Below are 18,509 nucleotides of genomic sequence, written 5' to 3' on the forward strand. Positions count from 1 at the left end.
TTTTTTTTTTTTTTTTTTTTTTCTGTTCTGATTGGGTGATTGTCACTTATCTGTCTTCCAGGTCACTGATCCATTCTTCTGTATCACCTATTCTGCTATTGATTCCTTCCAGTGCCTTTTTCACTTGAATTATTGTATTCTTCAGTTTGGACTTTTTTTTCTTATATTTTCTAACTCTTTATTGAAGTTCTCACTCTGTTCCTCCATTCTTGAGTCTGTGAGCATCTTTATGAGCATTACTTTGAACTCTTTATCAAGTAAGTAACTTATCTCCATTTCATTAATGTTTTCTACTGGGGTTCTATCTTATTCTTTTGCTTGGAACATATTACTTTGTCACCTCATTTTGTTTAACTTTCTGAGTTTCTTTGTTTTCAAGTGTGTGTTTTTTTCTCTCCCAGGCTTAAATGTGTGTTTTGTGAAGGAGCATTTTCCATGTAGGCTGCATGTGCCAGGCAGCTTTGGCAGGTTGGCTGGAGTTGGACCAGGTGTAGGTCTAGGGAGTGTTGTCCCAGGGTGCTTTGCACCCAGGCCACCTTGATGGAATAGCTGGAGCTGGAGTGGGCATGGGCTGGTGGGTCCCAGGTCATGCCATGCTGGTCAGCCTTGGCAGGATGGCTGGAGCCAGGGTGGATGTGGGCTGGGGGGTCCCATGGTACTTTTCACCTGGGTCATCTTGGTGGGATGGCTGGAGCTTGGGCAGTTATACCAGGGCTGCCTTAGAAGTATGACTGTAGCTGGTAGCCCGGGGTGCACTGGGACAGCCTTAGCAGACTGGCTAGAGCACCTAGACTATTTTCCTACCATGGTAATAAGATAGAGAGGGAAGAAAAAAATGGCACTCTTCAATTCCCCTAACCCCAGAGAGTTCCAACAGTTCTCCACTCATTTGACAGATGCTCTAGGATTAATAAATGTATTTTCTTCATGTATAGACTAGGTGCTTTTTAAACTGCTGTTTCTTTCACTGTGCCCCAGGGTGGGCAAGTCTGTACATGGACCTCTCAGTATTATCTTTCCTTATTGCAGGTCACCAGGTCGGGGGTGGAGTTCTCATGGATACTGTGTCTCCCTCTTTCCTACCCGTCCCTCTGTGGTCCTCCTGTTGTTTGTTGTGCAAAAGCTGTTCAATCAGCCCTCAGTTCTTCTTCAGAAGGAATTTCTGGATATGTAGGTATAGATTCGTGTATGTGTGGGAGGAGGTAAGTTTACGGTCTTCTTATGCTGCCATCTTGGACAGCTACTTTCACTTTTAAATTAAGGTCTAATATTAAATTTCATTTCTTCAGTTCACCACTTGAATCAAAACTTGTGCTTTTAAAATTAGTGTAAGATCTTTAAAACATTTATTAATTTGATCTCCTGTTTTCTTCTCTGAGCAGTTCAACAATGTGTACAAATGTTTCTTGTTCCACATGACTCTTGTTCCAAGTACTCTAGTTGAATTAACTAATTTCTAATTATTTCTATTTTATTTTGGTTTCTTTTTTCTATTTAAAACACAATGAGTCATCAGCTCGGTGCTTTGTGACCACCTAGAGGGGTGGGATAGGGAGGGTGGGAGGGAGGGAGACGCAAGAGGGAAGAAATATGGGGATATATGTATATGTATAACTGATTCACTTTGTTATAAAGCAGAAACTAACACACCATTGTAAAGCAATTATACTCCAATAAAGATGTTAAAAAACACACACAATGAGTTAATCTCATTTAGAAATTTTCATTCTAGATAATGATTATTTCATTATTTATATCATATGTGCATGTTTAGTCCCTCCAGCATCACATTTTGAAATCATTTCTACTATACCTAGATATTTTCTACTGTTTTCTGTAAATATTATATATAATATCACTGTCACACTTGATAAATAATGCATAAATAATTTTATTCTTTAAATAACTTCAAGCCAGTATTCTTTATTGGCATTTTCTTGCAGTTGTTGCATACTATGAGTTGGTATTTATTTATTCAGCCTTCTTTTGGTTCTAAGAATTGCACGTGTTCTTTTTTGTATGCAAGTGATATGCTTCGTTATTTTAATCAAGAATGATTAAACAAAATTACATGGTTTTCATCTGACCCATTCAAGTTTTGAATTTGATGAGATAATTTTCTTATTTTCATAAGAAATTAAAACTTCATTAAATTAATCATTTGTAGGGTCCTGTGCGCTCAATTTAGGTTTGTTATACTTAAATAAAAGGTAGTCTGGGGCTTCCCTGGTGGCGCAGTGGTTGAGAGTCCGCCTGCCGATGCAGGGGACACGGGTTTGTGCCCCAGTCCGGGAAGATCCCACATGCCGCGGAGCAGCTGGGCCCGTGAGCCATGGCCGCTGAGCCTGAGCGTCCGGAGCCTGTGCTCCGCAAAGGGAGAGACCACAACAGTGAGAGGCCCGCGTACCGCAAAAAAAACAAAAAAAAACAACAAAAAAAAAGGTAGTCTGTTTATATTTTTTTAGCTTTTAAAAAATATAAACAAACTACCACTACAAAGGTTTTTCACATTTTTTTCAGCTTTCTTTTTGAGCTCCACTTTTGAGTATCTTATCATGACTCCAACTTGAACTCATGTTTAATTATCTAATAAAATGCAATTGTTTTCAAAGTGTAAGAAATTAAGTATATTTTAAGCAAAATCTATTAAAGTAACAATAAAAAATAAAATTATTTTCACATTTGTTTTCAAAAACTTTTTTCTTGAAATTAAAATGTGAAATATCATTTATAAATAACTAAAAAGTTAGCTCAAAATTATTTTAATAAGACTGAAATTCTTAATTTAGTGGTTTTTATAAAATAAAACTTTTTGCAACTGTAGCATTCGATTCACACCTGATACTAAAGTGCATCAAAATCATGTTAAGTGTATACCCACATACATACAAATTTATGAGTAATAAAAATTGTTTAATAAAGTAAATTTATCTCAGCTACCTTCTGCAACTGTTGAGGTTTTATGTATCAGTGGGAAATTCTTTGCTGGGTAAGAATTTTTCCATTCATGTTGACAGGAAGGAGTTGACTAGTATTTATATTGTCTTATTTTCCTACTTAGGTACTTCTGCCACTCACATCCTCTTCTCACTATTTCCATGCCAGTGAAGCAGTCAGACACACAATCCACAAACCTTCCTAGCATTTAGATGTAATCACCTTTCCTTTTGGAGGACATGGGGCAAAAGATGGTTAGAAGCCATTTCCTGGGGCCCAAAGAGTTGTTAGTTGTGAGAACTGGTGTTTAGTGTTACAGGTCTTATCAGCAGTGAGTGTTAAATTCTGTGAGGCAGAATCCACGTGTTCTTTAATAAATGATATGTATGATATGTGGGACTCTTAAAAGCCAAAGGACCCAAGCCAAGAATCTCTCTTGCTTAATTCTAATGGCAGTACTGAGGAAAATAATTGATTTTATTTTTTCTGATAGATAGATGAATAAATTGATCTTTTCATTTGTCATTCTATTTCTTTAATAGTTCAATATTAACTGTACCAAAGAGAATATCTTCATACTTTTCAAAACTTATTTTGGAGAAATATTTAAAAAGTCATTTCAAAGAGTGTGAAGTTAGGCAGCAACAGGTTGATTATCAAATGTGGTTTTTCCCTCCTCATTTCCAAGATCAATTCTTGAAAATTTTGGCAGACATAAAATATTTTAGATATATTTTACTAAGTTCAATTGAATTACTATATTCAATTCGGTTGAATAAATGTTCAATAAAAATTTAGTCAGAAATACTATTCTGGGATGTGACTGTTCTTTTCTGGTTGGTAGTGGTTGTGCAACTGCAAATCAACTTTGACATGAATGGTAATAAAGAAATTCTGTAAAAGCAAAATATTTTTAGTTTTAATTGGAAGCTCTTACTCAAATTGGTTGAATAACCTGGCAAGTTGTGTGTATGGAAATTAGACTATATGGAAATATGACTGGCCAAACTATAAAGGGAAGTTTTACTGATTACTTGAATAAAAGATAGTCATTAAAAATTATTCAAGAAACAGAAGGAAAATATATAGACAAGGGATAATAAGGTAATACTGTAGAAATAAAGATCGCATTTAAGAAAACTGTGAGAAAAGAGACCAGGGTCAAGGCTAGTATTGCTGTCAAACTATGAGTATCAAATGATGAGACCACCATTCAACGACCAATACAAAAACACGAAGATGAATTTATTGCGTATTAAGTAAGGGTCGCTATGGGTGGTTGGCACAGTCTTCTCAAGCAGAGCAAGGAATTGATCTTACATATTGTTTTGAGGGAAGCATGGTATTCAGGAATTGGTAAACTTTAGAAGTATGGAAACTCCGAAGAGAATGTTATTAATTGACTGCTTTCAGATTCAGGTTTACTGGAGTATGCCTGCTGCTGATTTGTTAGATGGAGTTAAGATTTAAGATGTGTTCTGATGGTTATTTGTCATCCTAGAAAAAAACTGATTGTTATATACCCGTGTTAACAAATAACTATCAGAAACAGTCTTAAACCTAGTTTATTATTATTTTTTCTTAAGAAATAACTTATCAGTGGCTGGGGAAACTTCTGGGCTAAATAATCTTTTCAGGATAAAGATTTTTGCTTAGAGATGCATTCCAAATATTTTATAATAACAAACAACCAACGTTTTAAGTTTTTGATTAGAGTTGAGTAAATGCAGTAAAAATTCACAGATCTAAGGACTTGTAACATTGAGATGAGACTATGGAAGAAATTAATAAATACACCTTTTGTTGAAATGAGAGGAGAAATTGTGTTGTTTTTTTTTAATCTGCCTCAAATGCATTTTTATCACAAAGAAGTGAGTTCATGGAGGTATCATTGATTTCCCTTTCAGAACTAAAACTTTCAAGGCTGTTCTAAGAAATAAAAAACAGTTTTAAGAAGTGTAAATTGGGGACATTATTAATGCAAAAACCACAGGATGATGACCTTTATTGCTCTTACAGTATCTTAAGTTCCTTTTAAAACAAATCTTCTGATGAGATCATTTTGAGTTGAGATTTAGTATACATATAATGATGTATTCAAAACTAGAAGTTTCTCTAGCTATCTGAAAGTAGAACGTTTCTATGAAAACTTCTGTAAGCCAAAATGATTTAAAGCAAAGAAGCAATTACCTTAGGAGACATCTTGCTAACGGATGCAAGATAAAGCACAGATGCTCACAGATACAGTTTGAAGCTATGGTGGCTTGAGGCTGAGATGCTGAGTGCAGTTCCCAGAGAAGGAGCTGGCGGTGCCACTCTTGCTGCTGGGTGCACACTGCCTCTATCAGGTTCCCTGCAAAACAAACGCTGAATGTTATTTTCACATTTTGCCTTTTTTTCTGAAAAATGAAAATCCTACTCGAATTTCTTTTGGTTAGTAAAAACAGGTACTAATGTAGGTCTTTCATAAAAGCAAAGTGGTATAAAGTGAACTTTCAAAAAGCAGGGGATACCTGTATTTATGGAAAGAATATAATATGTTCCTTCTTAGCCTGTCTTCTGCTTATTCTGTTTGCAGAAATGATTTGTTCTGTTTTATTCTATCTTTATCTTGTGTCTTTTTATTAATGTGTGCCATTCTAAAGTAATTTATGTTAGTATTAATATTTAACCATTTACTACTTTATTTATAAAACCTGGTGAAGTAGGTCAGTATCATTTTTGTAAGAATTTACCTTAGAATTTACTTAAGGATTCACTTAATAATTTGTTTTGATTTGAGAAATTTGAATACATAATTCAGATAACTTCCCTAAGATGCAAATAAGACAATAAAATGCTTTGACATTTTATTCCTAAGTCCCCAAACGGTTTTCAAATATAATATACTCTAAAATTTCCTAGTTTACATTTCTTATATAAAATGAGCTATGAAATTACTGTATATCAGAAATTGATCTCTTACAATAAAAAATTATTAATATTGTATTTTTTAGTCATTTAACTCAAATTTCTCTTTTTCAGTCATCAAGTCTGTGTGATCCACACTTTGCACATTAAAAGTTTGGCCATTGCCCCTGGTTGCTGAAAGGTATCTTCTAAGCCCTTGGAATACCCTGCCTGATAAGAGTGTCTTTATTGAGTTGGGGTCTTGGGCCATGACAGATACTCTGTGTTTACAATGTAATTATTGGGGAGGCTTTGGACCATGCAGTGGTAGCTTGACCTCTGGAGGGGCTGAAGACTTAGGACAAACCTATGGGCAGTCATTGATGCCTATATGACAGCCCCCAATAAAATCCCTGGACACCAATGCTCAGGTGAATTTCTCCAGCTGACAATACTCCATACGTGTTACCACACATCATTGCTGGGAGAAGTAAGCACTGTCCACATGACTCCACTGGGAAAGACAATGGGAAGCTCCTGCCTGAAACCCTCTGAGACACTGCCTTATACACCTCTTCTCTTTACTGATTTTGATCTGAATTCTTTCAATGTAACAAGCAATAACTATGTGTATAATGGCCTTTCTCAATTCTGTGAGTTTTTCTAGCAAATCAGTGAACCAATGAGGACTCCTAAACTACATGGTCTGTTCCCAGCCTGTGATATTTTTCTTAAGTGAGTTTTCTCCTAAAAGGAGTAACGGTTAAAAAAACAGTCCTAAAACTATCATTACTCATAAAAACCAGTCAGTCAACCAACCAATCAACCAACCAATCACTTCTTTCAAAGATTTTCAGGTTAAAGAGAAACTTATTATTGGAAATTTTATTCCTATTTCTTTGAAATTATAGATCACTGAAACTAGATCTTACATTTCATATGAAATTTACAAGCTACACAAAAATATTTAATACCTTTATTCCATTTCAGAATAGAATTGGAGAAAAATCATCCTAAATATTGATTCCTTGGAAATTTTGCAGCTGGAATTTATGTTTTCTTATAAATATTTTTGCCTTCTATTACATTTTATTTCTCAGGCATATAAAGTAACTGCAATGTAATAGTTCCAGTTTTACATATATTGAAAGTAATTTTCTTTGTAAAAGATATTTCTAAAATATCTAATACTTGCAGATTTTTATTTGCTTTTTTAAAGATAGATCTTTATTGGAGTAAAATTGCTTCACAATACTGTTATTTTCTGTTGTACAACAAAGTGAATCAGCCATATGCATACATATGTCCCCATATCCCCTCCCTTTTTAGCCTCCCTCCCATCCTCCATTTACATTGCGGTACCTGTCTCTTTTTGAATTATACTTTTCTCAGGGTATATGCCCAGTAGTGGGATTGCTGGGTCATATGGTAGTTCTCTTTTTAGTTTTTAAAGTAAGCTCCATACTGTTTTCTACAGTGGTTGTATCAATTTACACTCCCACCAATAGTGCAGGAGGGTACCCTTTTCACCACACCCTTTCCAGCATTTATTGTTTCTAGAATTTTTGATAATGGCCATTCTGATTGGCATGAGGTGATACCTCATTGTAGCTTTGATTTCAATTTCTCTAATAATTAGTGAGGTTGAGCAGCTTTTCATGTGCCTCTTGGCCACCTGTATATCTTCCTTGGTGAAATGTCTATTTAGGTCTTCCACCCATTTTTTAACTGGATTGTTTGGGTTTTTTTTGATATTGAGCTCCACGAGCTGTTTGTATATTTTGGATATTAATATCTTTGTTGTTTCATTTGCAAATATTTTCTCCCATTCCGAGGATTGTCTTTTTGTCTTGTTTATGGCTTCCTTTGCTACGCAAAAGCTTTTAAGTTTACTTAAAGTCCCATTTGTTTATTTTTATTTCTGTTACTCTAGGAGGTGGGTCAAAAAAGATCTTGCTGTGGTTTATGTCAAGGAGTGTTTTTCCTATGTTTTCCTCTAATAGTTTTATAGTGTCTGGTCTTACATTTAGATCTTTGATCCATTTGGAGTTTATTTTTGTATTTGGTGTTAGGTAGTGTTTTAATTTCATTCTTTTACATGTAGCTGTCCAGTTTTCCCAGCACCACTTATTGAAGAGGCTGTCTTTTCTCCATTGTAGGTTCTTGCCTCCTTTGTTGTAAATTAGGTGCCCATATGTGTGTGGGTTTATCTCTGGGCATTCTCTCATGTACCATTGATCAATATTTCTGTTTTTGTGCCAGTACCATACTGTCTTGATTACTGTAGCTTTGTGGTATAGTTTGAAGTCAGGGAGCCTGATTCCTCCAACTCCATTTTACTTTCTCAAGATTGCTTGGCTATGCTGGGTCTTTTGTGGTTCCATAAAAATTGTAAAATTTTTTGTTCTAATTCTGTGAAGAATGTCATTGGTAGTTTCATAGGGATTACACTGAATCTGTAGATTGCTTTGGGTAGTATAGACATTTTCACAGTATTCTTCCAATCCAAGAACATATATATTGGATTCTTCCAATCTTCTTCTTGGATTGATCCTTTGATCATTATGTAGTGTCCCTCCTTATCTCTTGTAACAGTCTTTATTTGAAAGTCTGTTTTATCTGATACGAGTATTGCTACTCCAGCTTTCTTTTGATTTTCATTTGCATGGAAAATCTTTTTCCATCCCTTCACTTTCAGTTTGTATGTGTCCCTAGGTCTGAAATGGGTCTCTTGTAGACAGCATATATATGGGTCTTGTTTTTGTATCCATTCAGCCAGTCTGTGTTTTGGTTGAGGCATTTAATCCATTTACATTCAAGGTTATTATCAATATATATGTTCCTATAATCATTTTCTTAATTGTTCTGGGTTTGTTTTTGTAGGTCTTTTTCTTTTCTTGTGTTTCCTGCCTAGAGAAGTTTCTTTAGCTTGTGTTGTAAAGCTGGTTTGGTGGTTCCAAATTCTCTTAGCTTTTTCTTATCTGGAAAGCTTTTGATTTCCACATTGACTCTGAATGAGCTCCTTGCTGGTAGAGTAATCTTGGTTGTAGGTTTTTCTCTTTCAATACTTTAAGTATATACTCCCAATCCCTTCTGGCCTGCAGAGTTTCTGCTGAAAAATCAGCTGATACCCTATGGGGATTCCTTTGTATGCTATTTTTTGTTTTGCCCTTGCTGCTTTTAATATTTTTTCTTTGAGTTTAATTTTTGTTAGTTTGATTAATATGTGTCTTGGTGTGTTTCTCCTAGAGTTTATCCTGTATGGGACTCTCTGCACTTCCTGGACTTGATGACTATTATTTCCTTTCCCATGTTAGGGAAGTTTTCCACTATAATCTCTTCAAATATCTTCTCAGACACCTTCTTTTTCTCTTCTTCTTCTGAGACCCCTATAATTCGAATGTTGGTGCATTTAGTGTTGTCCCAGGGGTCTCTGAGATTGTCTTCAATTCTTTTCATTCTTTTTTCTTTATTCTGCTCCTCGGCAGTTATTTCCACCATTTTGTCCTCCAGCTCACTTATTCATTCTTCTGCCTCAGTTATTCTGTTATTGATTCCTTCTAGTGTATTTTTCATTTCAGTTATTGTGTTGTTCATCTCTGTTTGTTTGTTCTTTAGTTCTTCTAGATGTTTGTTAAACATTTCTTGTATTTTCTCAGTCCATGCCTCCATTCTATTTCTGAGATTCTGGATCATCTTTACTATCATTACTCTGAATGCTTTTTCAGGTAAATGGCCTATTTCCTCTTCATTTATTTGGTCTTGTAGGTTTTTACCTTGCTCCTTCATCTGTGATATATTTTTTTGCCGTCTCATTTATTTTTTCTTTTTCTTTTTTTTTGATGAATGGGGTTGTGTCCCTGTCTTACTGGTTGTTTGGCCTGAGGTGTCCAACACTGGAGTTGTAGGCTGTTGGGTAGAGCTGGGTCTTGGTGCTGAGATGAGGACCTCCATGAGACCTCACTCCAATGAATATTCCCTGGGGTCTGAGGCTCTCTGTTAGTCCAGTGGTTCAGACTCAGAGCTCCCACAGCAGGGTCTTTGGCCCAACCCCTGGCTTGTGAACCAACATCCCATAAGCCACGTGGAGTGGCAAAAAAAAAAGAAAAAAAAGAGAACAATAACAAAGTAAAAAATAAAATTAGACTAGGAAACTAACAGACATGTAAGAAAGAATATAAAAATAAAAATATAGATGAATCAACAACCAGAAGGTACATCAGTACCACAATAGTAAAAAAGAGGAGGGAAAAGAAAAAAAAAAGAAAGAATGAAAGAAAAAAAAAAGGGTGAAAAGGCCTTAGCTGTGGTGGACAGGGCCTAAGCAAGGGCGAGGTTTGAGCAGTGGGTGGGGCCTACGCTCAGGACTCCAAGGGATGGAAAAGGCCCTGAGGGCTGTGGGGGGTGGGGTTGAGGCTCAAGGAACAGAAGGGACTCAGGCATGCCCTCCACCCCTGGTCTCAGAGGGCAGGGGACCTCACCTGGGAGCCTAGCAGGCTTCCTAGGCTCGAGTGGGTGGGGCAAACACCCTCCTCTCCTCACCAGTCCTGGAGGCCCCTCCTGGCCCCTCTCCTGATCTTCCCGGCCTCCCTTCTATGAGACCAGGACCAATGCAGCTGTGGGGGAGAGGGGAGCCTTGGAGGGCACCTGCCTGGGAACTCAGCAGCCTCCCCAGCCTGAGAGGGCCAGTGATCGCCCTCCGCTTCTCTCCCTCTCTTCCCATCCTATCTGGCCTCCACTTCCCCACCCCCCACATCAGTGCCCCTATGTACTACCGGTTCACTTGGGGGTTCCTCCCATCTCCTTGGGCAACAGGGTCCCCCACCAGCAGCCAGCAGGTGCTCTAGTTGTGGGGAGATGCTAACTCGACATCTTCACACACTGCCATCTTGACTCCACACCCTCTACTTGCTTTTTAAAAGTACTTTTCTACTATGTTTCTCTAGAAGTTAAGGGTAATATTTTTGTGGAATAAGTATAGAAAGAAACTTACTTTTTCTGATTATTTTGTTAGACTTTAAATCTGACAGAGTTTTTTTCTTAGTCCTTTGACACATACAGAGCACATGCTGGTATTAAGTTACTCATAGGTGACTGTAAATCCTTCCTGATACAAATTTTAAAACAAAAGGAAAAAATGTTAATGTAGTTAAATTCATGGGTTGTGAATTTAAGACATATAAACCTATAAAGAATAACCCATGTGGGGCTTCCTTGGTGGCACAGTGGTTGAGAGTCCACCTGCCAATGCAGGTGACACGGGTTTGTGCCCTGGTCCGGGAAAATCCCACATGCTGCGGAGCAGCTGGCCCATGAGCCATGGCAGCTGAGCCTGTGCATCCGGAGCCTGTGCTCCACAACAGGAGAGTCCACAACAGTGACAGGCCCACGTACTGCAAAAACAAAAAACAAACAAAAATACAATAACCCATGTGAAAGAAAGATAAGAACTATGTCTCATATTTCTGTTCTGTGAACATTGACATCACTGAGAATGGTTGTAGTTTTTGATGTCACCTACCTTCCTACAAATATGGCTTTTCCTGTGTTTATCAAATTTAGTGGATTAAATAATATCACAAATATCATAATATATTTTATGATTGCATTAAATATTTATTTTCTCAAAGAGATAATCTAAGTGTATTTTTGGTTTTGTTTCTTTTTGCTAAATTTCTAACACCTCAAATATTTTACAAAAGAGTGAGCTAGACGGTTTCTGGCTAAGAGTACTTTTGCTGTATTTCTATGATGTAAACAATGAAAAAGGCATGTTTCATATTTTACTTTTTGCAAAATAATTTTAAGTTCAAAACAAAATTTCAGAACTCTAAGTCTTTTCACAAAGTGCAGGAAAATTTAATCTAGTCAATTTAAATTTATCAAATAACATTAGAAAACTCTCTTTGGAGGAGGAGATGAAGAACTGTAAAGAAACTTTTGATTTGATAAAATACCATGGTAAGATTTTTATATAGGTCAATACCATCACATTATTATATACTTTCTGTGTTTTTTTCTTTTTTATAAGTAAAGAGAGAGAGAGAGAGAGAGAGAGAGAGAGACAAAGGGGAATTAGAAAGGTAAATAGGTCTTTTTCTCTGAGAAGTAAATAGAGAAAAGTGAATCTGAAATTAAAAGTGAAGGTCCCTGCAATTCTGTGTATCAAAACTACGTATCTATCCTATATTAATTTCCTAGGGCTGCCATAATGAAGTATCACAAACAGCTGGCTTAAAACAATAGATATTTATTCCAGTTCTCCAGGCTAGAAGTTCAAAACCACGTTTTCAGTTATTGATTCCTTCTCATGGCTCTGAGGGAGAATCTGTTCCAAGACTCTCTCCCAGTTCCGGGTGGTTGCTGGCAATCTTGGCATGTCTTCGCTGTAGATGCCTTATTCCACTCTGTGGCTCCATCTTCATATAGTGTTCTCCCTCTGTCTGTCTCTGTACCCAAATTTCCCTCTTCTTATTAGAACATAAATCATTGGGTTAGGACCTATCCTAATCCAGTATGATCTCATTTTAACTTGATTATACTATCTGCAAAGCCCCTGTTGCCAAATAAGGTCACATTTACAGGTTTCTGGTGGAAATGGATTTTTGGAGGTCACTATTCACTCCAGAACCTCTCCCAAAGTCTTGTGATTTCAATAATGAGTTTAGTATGAATTATCTGTGAATAAATCAGTCCTGAAGGAAAGCCATAGTTAAAGCAGCAGTGAGTCACTGGACATTAATGACAGCTTTTAGACAGTTACTCAGGTTTATCCTTTTCTTCGTTTTCCCTTTAATTGCCTTAGAAACAGCAAAAAAGTCAATTCAATGGAAAATATGTTGCTTCTTAACACAGTTCACTACATATTTATAAAGCCCAACTTTTAAATCAGGTGCAAACCTGTTCAGTTTGGAAGAACTTATTTCAATATCAGATATGGCCTAGAAAAGGACTAAAAAAATTGTTTTCAGTGGCAAACTTACAAATCTCAGTTTCTGAAGTTATTACAAATGGTGTGCTAAAACTACATTTGGCATTTACCCCAAATTGTAGAGTGTTACCATATCTACTTCCAGGGACAATCTATAGTTTGAATAAACTTGAATAGGTGTTTACAACTATTTGAATAATGCTACAATTGTGCATTGATTACTTATTTTCACTGTACTTTTGAGAGTACTTAAAATGCATTTTTCACTGAGCTACTAGAAGATATAGTTATCACTCTAAGGATGAACCTCAGTATTGGTTGGTGGAGAGATATAAATTAAATATAAATTGCCAGTGAAAAAAGACCTTTGAAGAGTTGCCTTGGCCTTACCAAAACTGCCTTAGTAGTATTACATAATATTCCTGGTCCAGTCTGATTCTAAGAAGGAATATTGCTAAGACACATTAGCATAAAAGTATTTTGAAAGTGTAAAGCAATTAGAGAAATAATATGAGACATACATCAAAAAAGAAAGTAAAAAGTAAACCTGAATTGTGCTTTAGACACAAGCCCCTAATGGACTGAGTATTTAAAAACACTTAGAAAAGTAACAATTTTTAAGGTAACAAAATTTTTATATATATCTTTTAATAGTATGGCTTCTTTTCTGTATTTTATTATACATTCACAGACACACACCATGGCCTATCTCCTTTTCTTGAATTATGCTTGTTCATGAGTCTGAAGTCTTTTAGAAGGGACAGGTTTGATCATTCTGTATATCAACAGATAATTCCCTACATCATAACTATCACCAAGAAAAATTAAATGCAGTATCTTAGAGAGAAATGGAGTTTGCCAGTCCAAATGTCCAAAGAAATGAGTTATACTAAATCTCAACGTGCTTAAAAGCAAACTTTAACTAAATTGAATAGGTTAAGATATGAATGTGGATGTGTTGATTAATATTAATAAAATAGTTATCTTACTTCACTACTTAAATTTTTGTTTGAGGTAAAATATTTAATGCTAAGCATACAACCAAATTGAAAGTATGACCTATTAAAATTCCTAAATAAGAGAAATAAAGTTTTAAAAATGGTTGATTAATTATCAAACTTTTACATAATGAATACTAAGGAAGAAGCTGTACTCCTGAGAATTACTTCTCTCATGTTCTCTGTATAGTTTTAATATTTTTTTCAAACCTTCTTCTCACCACTGTTTCAAAAGGTATTAGTTTCATGATGGGGTAACCAGTCCTGAATCCTGAACCCCTGGGTTGTTTCTTGATTTCCCCAGGATGGCTGCCCCAACTCCTGAACTTACCCATCCCAGGAGGTAACAGTGGGAAAGGCAGGTGATCTGAGTTCTATTCCTAGATATATCACTATTTGCTGTATGAACTTGAGAACTACCTTTGCCCTCTCTGGGCCTAAATCTCCCCAGTGACATTAAGAGGGCAATAAAGGGGCCATACAGTCTGCCTGTTCCAAGCCATGCTCACTCATGTTCTTCAGAATCCCAAGACACTAGCAGCATGTGGCTGTTGGAGGAGGTCACTGAGAGGATGTGACCTCCAGTTGACCCATGAGCTGGAACTGGGCAACTAGAAGATCCTCACCCCCCCTCCCTGTCCTTGGAATATATGCTTTTCCCATAGTGGGAACTATTCCAAGGATGTAGCCTTGATAGAATAAGGTGTCATTGAGACCAGCTGCGTGGTATATATGACTGAACCCAGTTGAGGCTTCTCTATAAACTAAGATTCTGATGGGCAAGTGCAGAGATCTACTTGTCTTGTGGCTGCCCAAGACAGGCCTTGTAAGTACTATAAGTTCTCTTACTTATTAAACCTGCCACCTACCAATCTTGAGTGTCCTGCCTCTTTTTTTGGTCTCTCCTTGCTCCCTGTCTATAGGGGGACCAGGTTGCCAACCAACAGTGGCATAGGTGAATGAACCAACATGTATCTGGTGGCCCAGGATCACATTAAAGTGTTGATTTATTTAAAAAATTACAGTTGCAGGGCTTCCCTGGTGGCTCAATGGTTGAGAGTCTGCTTGCCAATGCAGGGGACACGGGTTCGTGCCCCGGTCCGGGGAGATCCCACATGCCGCGGAGCGGCTGGGCCCATGAGCCATGGCCGCTGAGCCTGCGCATCTGGAGCCTGTGCTCCACAATGGGAGAGGCCACAACAGTGAGAGGCCCGCGTACCACAAAAAAAAAAAAAAAGAAAAATTACACTTTCAGTACAAATTATAAGCAACATTTATAACAGAATATGCTTAAAAATCCTTCTCTCATATTGACTAGCAATTTAGCTTCTAAATGTCTGAAAATCAACTATTTCTGAGCCCATGATTAATGTTTGTCCAGACAAATTAGATATACTGTTCCTTGCCACTGATTTTCACTATAAGCCTATCATAAAGGCTTATTTTTTTGATGTACTCTGAGGCTCTGGTTCTACAGGTATGATGTATTCATATTATTCTATAATGACTAAAACTTAAAATAGGACTCTTAACTTAGAATTGTTGTGTTACAATTCCACATATGGAATTTTGTAGTTAAAACAAATGATTCAGGTTCCCCACAATTGAAAGTGCATATGATTCTGATATTTGATTCAGGTATTTCCAACTTCTATGAAGAGGGGACAATGCCTACTTTCTTATCATATATTGAGTTATTCTCAATACCCACTAGCTTGAAGCCTGGCTTCAGCTATTTATGGATGTCACAGCCTCCAGGAGGAAAAACAAATCTTTTAAGAGAGAGAGAGAAAATGTTTTTTCCAGAAAGACCTCCAAAGATGATGGTAAGGGGGATCTTCTGATATTATATCCCTAAATATGTATGCTCCTTCTATTATGATACTCTTGGAGCTGTGGCACAGTTGTCATTATATATATCTGGCACATAAATCGTAGTCATAAATTGTGCACATATGCTATATATGTATATGTGTATGCATATATGACATGTGTATATATGTGACATACATGTATATATGTCACACATATGTGATAACTGAGTCACAGCTCCATGAGTCATATATATACATAATATATACATACAGAACTTTTATTAAGATATAATTTACATAAAATAAATTGCACATATTTAAAGTGTACAAAGTAATAAGTTTTGTCATAGATATTATACCCATGAAACTCACAATCAAGGTGATGAATTCATCCCTAACTTCTAAATGTTTCCTTCTGGCCCTTGGTAATTCCTCCCTTATCCTCCTCTTCACTCCCTTCCCAGGCAACAACGGATCTGCTTTCTATCACTATAATTCACTTCCATTTCCTAGAAATTAATAGAATGTTTTGTCTGGCTTTTTTACTCAGTGGAATTATTTTAAGATGCATCATCAACGTTTTAGTGTGTATGAATAGTTCATTCATTATATCGCTGAGTAGGATTCTCTTGTATGACTATACTACAATTTGTTATCCTTTGCTTATTCAAATGTTGACAGACATTTGGACTGTTTCCAGTTTTTGGCTATCAAAAGTAAAGCTTCCGTGAACATTCCTGTAAAAGTCTTTGAATGGCCATATGATGTTTTCATTTCTCTTCTAGGATAAATACTTGGAAGTGGAGTGGTTGAATCATAAGTTAGGTGTATTTTTTTACCTTTTAAAGAAACTGCCATATTGTTTTCAAAGTGGGTGTACCATTTTATATTCCTAACATCAGTGTATGAAAGTTCCTGTTGCTCCACATCCTCATAAACAATTAATATACCAGCCTTCCTAATAGATTTATAGTGATATTTCAATGTAGTTTAATTTTACATTTATTTAATTGATGTAAGTCTAGTCAGTTTACCTATATCTTCATTGAGTTTTGTTAATTTTTGTTTTTCAAGGAATTTGTGTTTCATCTAAGATGTCAAATTTATTGACATAAAGTTATTCATAAATTTCCTTTATCTCTTTAATCTTTGTGGATTCTGGAGTAATGACAAGTCTCCCATTTCTGGTATTGCTATTCGTGTCCTCTCTTTTTTTCCTAACAAGTCTGGTGAGCATTTTATCCATTTTATTAAACTCCTCAAAGACCCAGAGTTTGGGATCATTTATTTCTCTATTGTTTTTCTGTTTACTATTTCATTGATTTTTGCTTTAGTCTTTATTATTTCTATTCTTCTGCTTATTTTAAGTTTTATTTGCTCTTCATTTTCTAGTTTCCTAAAGTGGTTGTTGAGGGCATTGATATGTGACCTTTCTTTTCTTCTTATATATCATTAAACTCCCCCTCCCCCAAGTATTGCTTTCATGGCATTTCACATATGTTGTTTTCATTTTCATTCAGTTCAACATACTTTCTAATTCAGCTTTTAATTTTTTATCTACTCATGGTTTATTTATAAGTGTATTATTTAGTTTTCAATATTTGGGAATTTTCCAGAGATATTTGTGTTATCAACTTAAATTTAATGTAGGATAACATTCTTTGCATATTTTGAACCTCTTTAAATTTTTAAGACTAATTTATGGCTCAGAATATGGCCTATCTTGTTAAATGCTCCATATACACTTGAAAAAAATGTATATTCTGTTATAGTTGAATGTCATATTCTTTTTTTTTTTTTTTTTTTTTCAGTATGCAGGCCTCTCACTGCTGTGGCCTCTCCCGTTGCAGAGCACAGGCTCTGGACGCGCAGGCTCAGCGGCCATGGCTCACGGGCCCAGCCGCTCTGCGGCATGTGGGATCTTCCCAGACAGGGGCACGAACCCGTGTCCCCTGCATCGGCAGGTGGACTCTCAACCACTGCGCCACCAGGGAAGCCCTGAATGTCATATTCTATAGACATCATTAGTTTATTGTGAATATTGTTCAAGTCTCCTATAATATTGATTTTCTACTTGTCATTTCAATTATTGAGAAATGGTTACTCACATCTCTGAACACAGTTATGGCTTTATCTATTTTTCCTTGAAATTTTATCAGTGTTTGCTGCATGTATTTTGAAGCATTATTATTAGGCACATAAGTATTTAGAAATATTATCTACTATTGATAAATTGACTCCATGACATCCTTAACTCTGGTAATATTTGTTTCTCTAAATTTGCTCTGATATATAAAGCTAATCCAGCTTTTTAAAATTTGTTTTTGGTAAGGATCATATAGTTGGGTGTTATTTTTTTTTTCCAATCTGACCATTTCTGCCTGTTATTGGGATGCTTAGACCCCTGATTGTTTACATTTAATAATTATTGAAATTGTTACATTTATGTCTATCATATTGGTATTTCTCTTTCATTTCTCTGACCTGAAGTTTTGTTTCATTTTTCTGACAGTTTTATATTAATTATATATATAAATATTATTTATTTATATATATAAATATTATTTATTTATATATTATATATATATATATAAATAATTTCATTTCATCTGCTTTGTTAAATTGTCAGCTATATATCTTTGCCCTGTTTTAGAGTTTGCTTTTAGGACTTATAGTATACATAATTAACTCATAGCCTCAAATCTCAAGTGATATAGCTATTCACATATGGTCTCTCCCAGGCTTTATGCTCTGGTTGTCATATATTTACTTATCGTGTGTTGCAATCCACATGATACAGTGTCATTATTTTTGTTTAAACAATTATAGTTTAAAAAGATTCTAATGATAAGAAAAAAAATCTTACATATTGACTCATTTAGGTACAATTTCTGTTTTTTTTTTTTTTTTTTTTTTTTTTTTATTAAAAACTTCCATTTT

At 35.8% G+C, this 18,509-nt stretch overlaps 1 long non-coding RNA gene across 1 annotated transcript in view; it reads right to left on the bottom strand.

Annotated features, from left to right (window-relative positions):
• The window catches only part of LOC112396888 (uncharacterized), an 83,831-nt gene that overhangs the window by 13,012 nt on the left and 52,310 nt on the right, over nt 1-18,509 (bottom strand). The window contains exon 2 of the long non-coding RNA XR_003002669.1: nt 5,128-5,290. This is a non-coding gene — a long non-coding RNA (uncharacterized LOC112396888). The remainder of the gene's footprint in view (nt 1-5,127; nt 5,291-18,509) is intronic.

The sequence above is a fragment of the Neophocaena asiaeorientalis genome, unplaced genomic scaffold, assembly GCF_003031525.2.
Source record: "Neophocaena asiaeorientalis asiaeorientalis breed wild unplaced genomic scaffold, Neophocaena_asiaeorientalis_V1.1 scaffold420, whole genome shotgun sequence".
NCBI classification, from domain to species: Eukaryota; Metazoa; Chordata; class Mammalia; order Artiodactyla; family Phocoenidae; genus Neophocaena; species Neophocaena asiaeorientalis.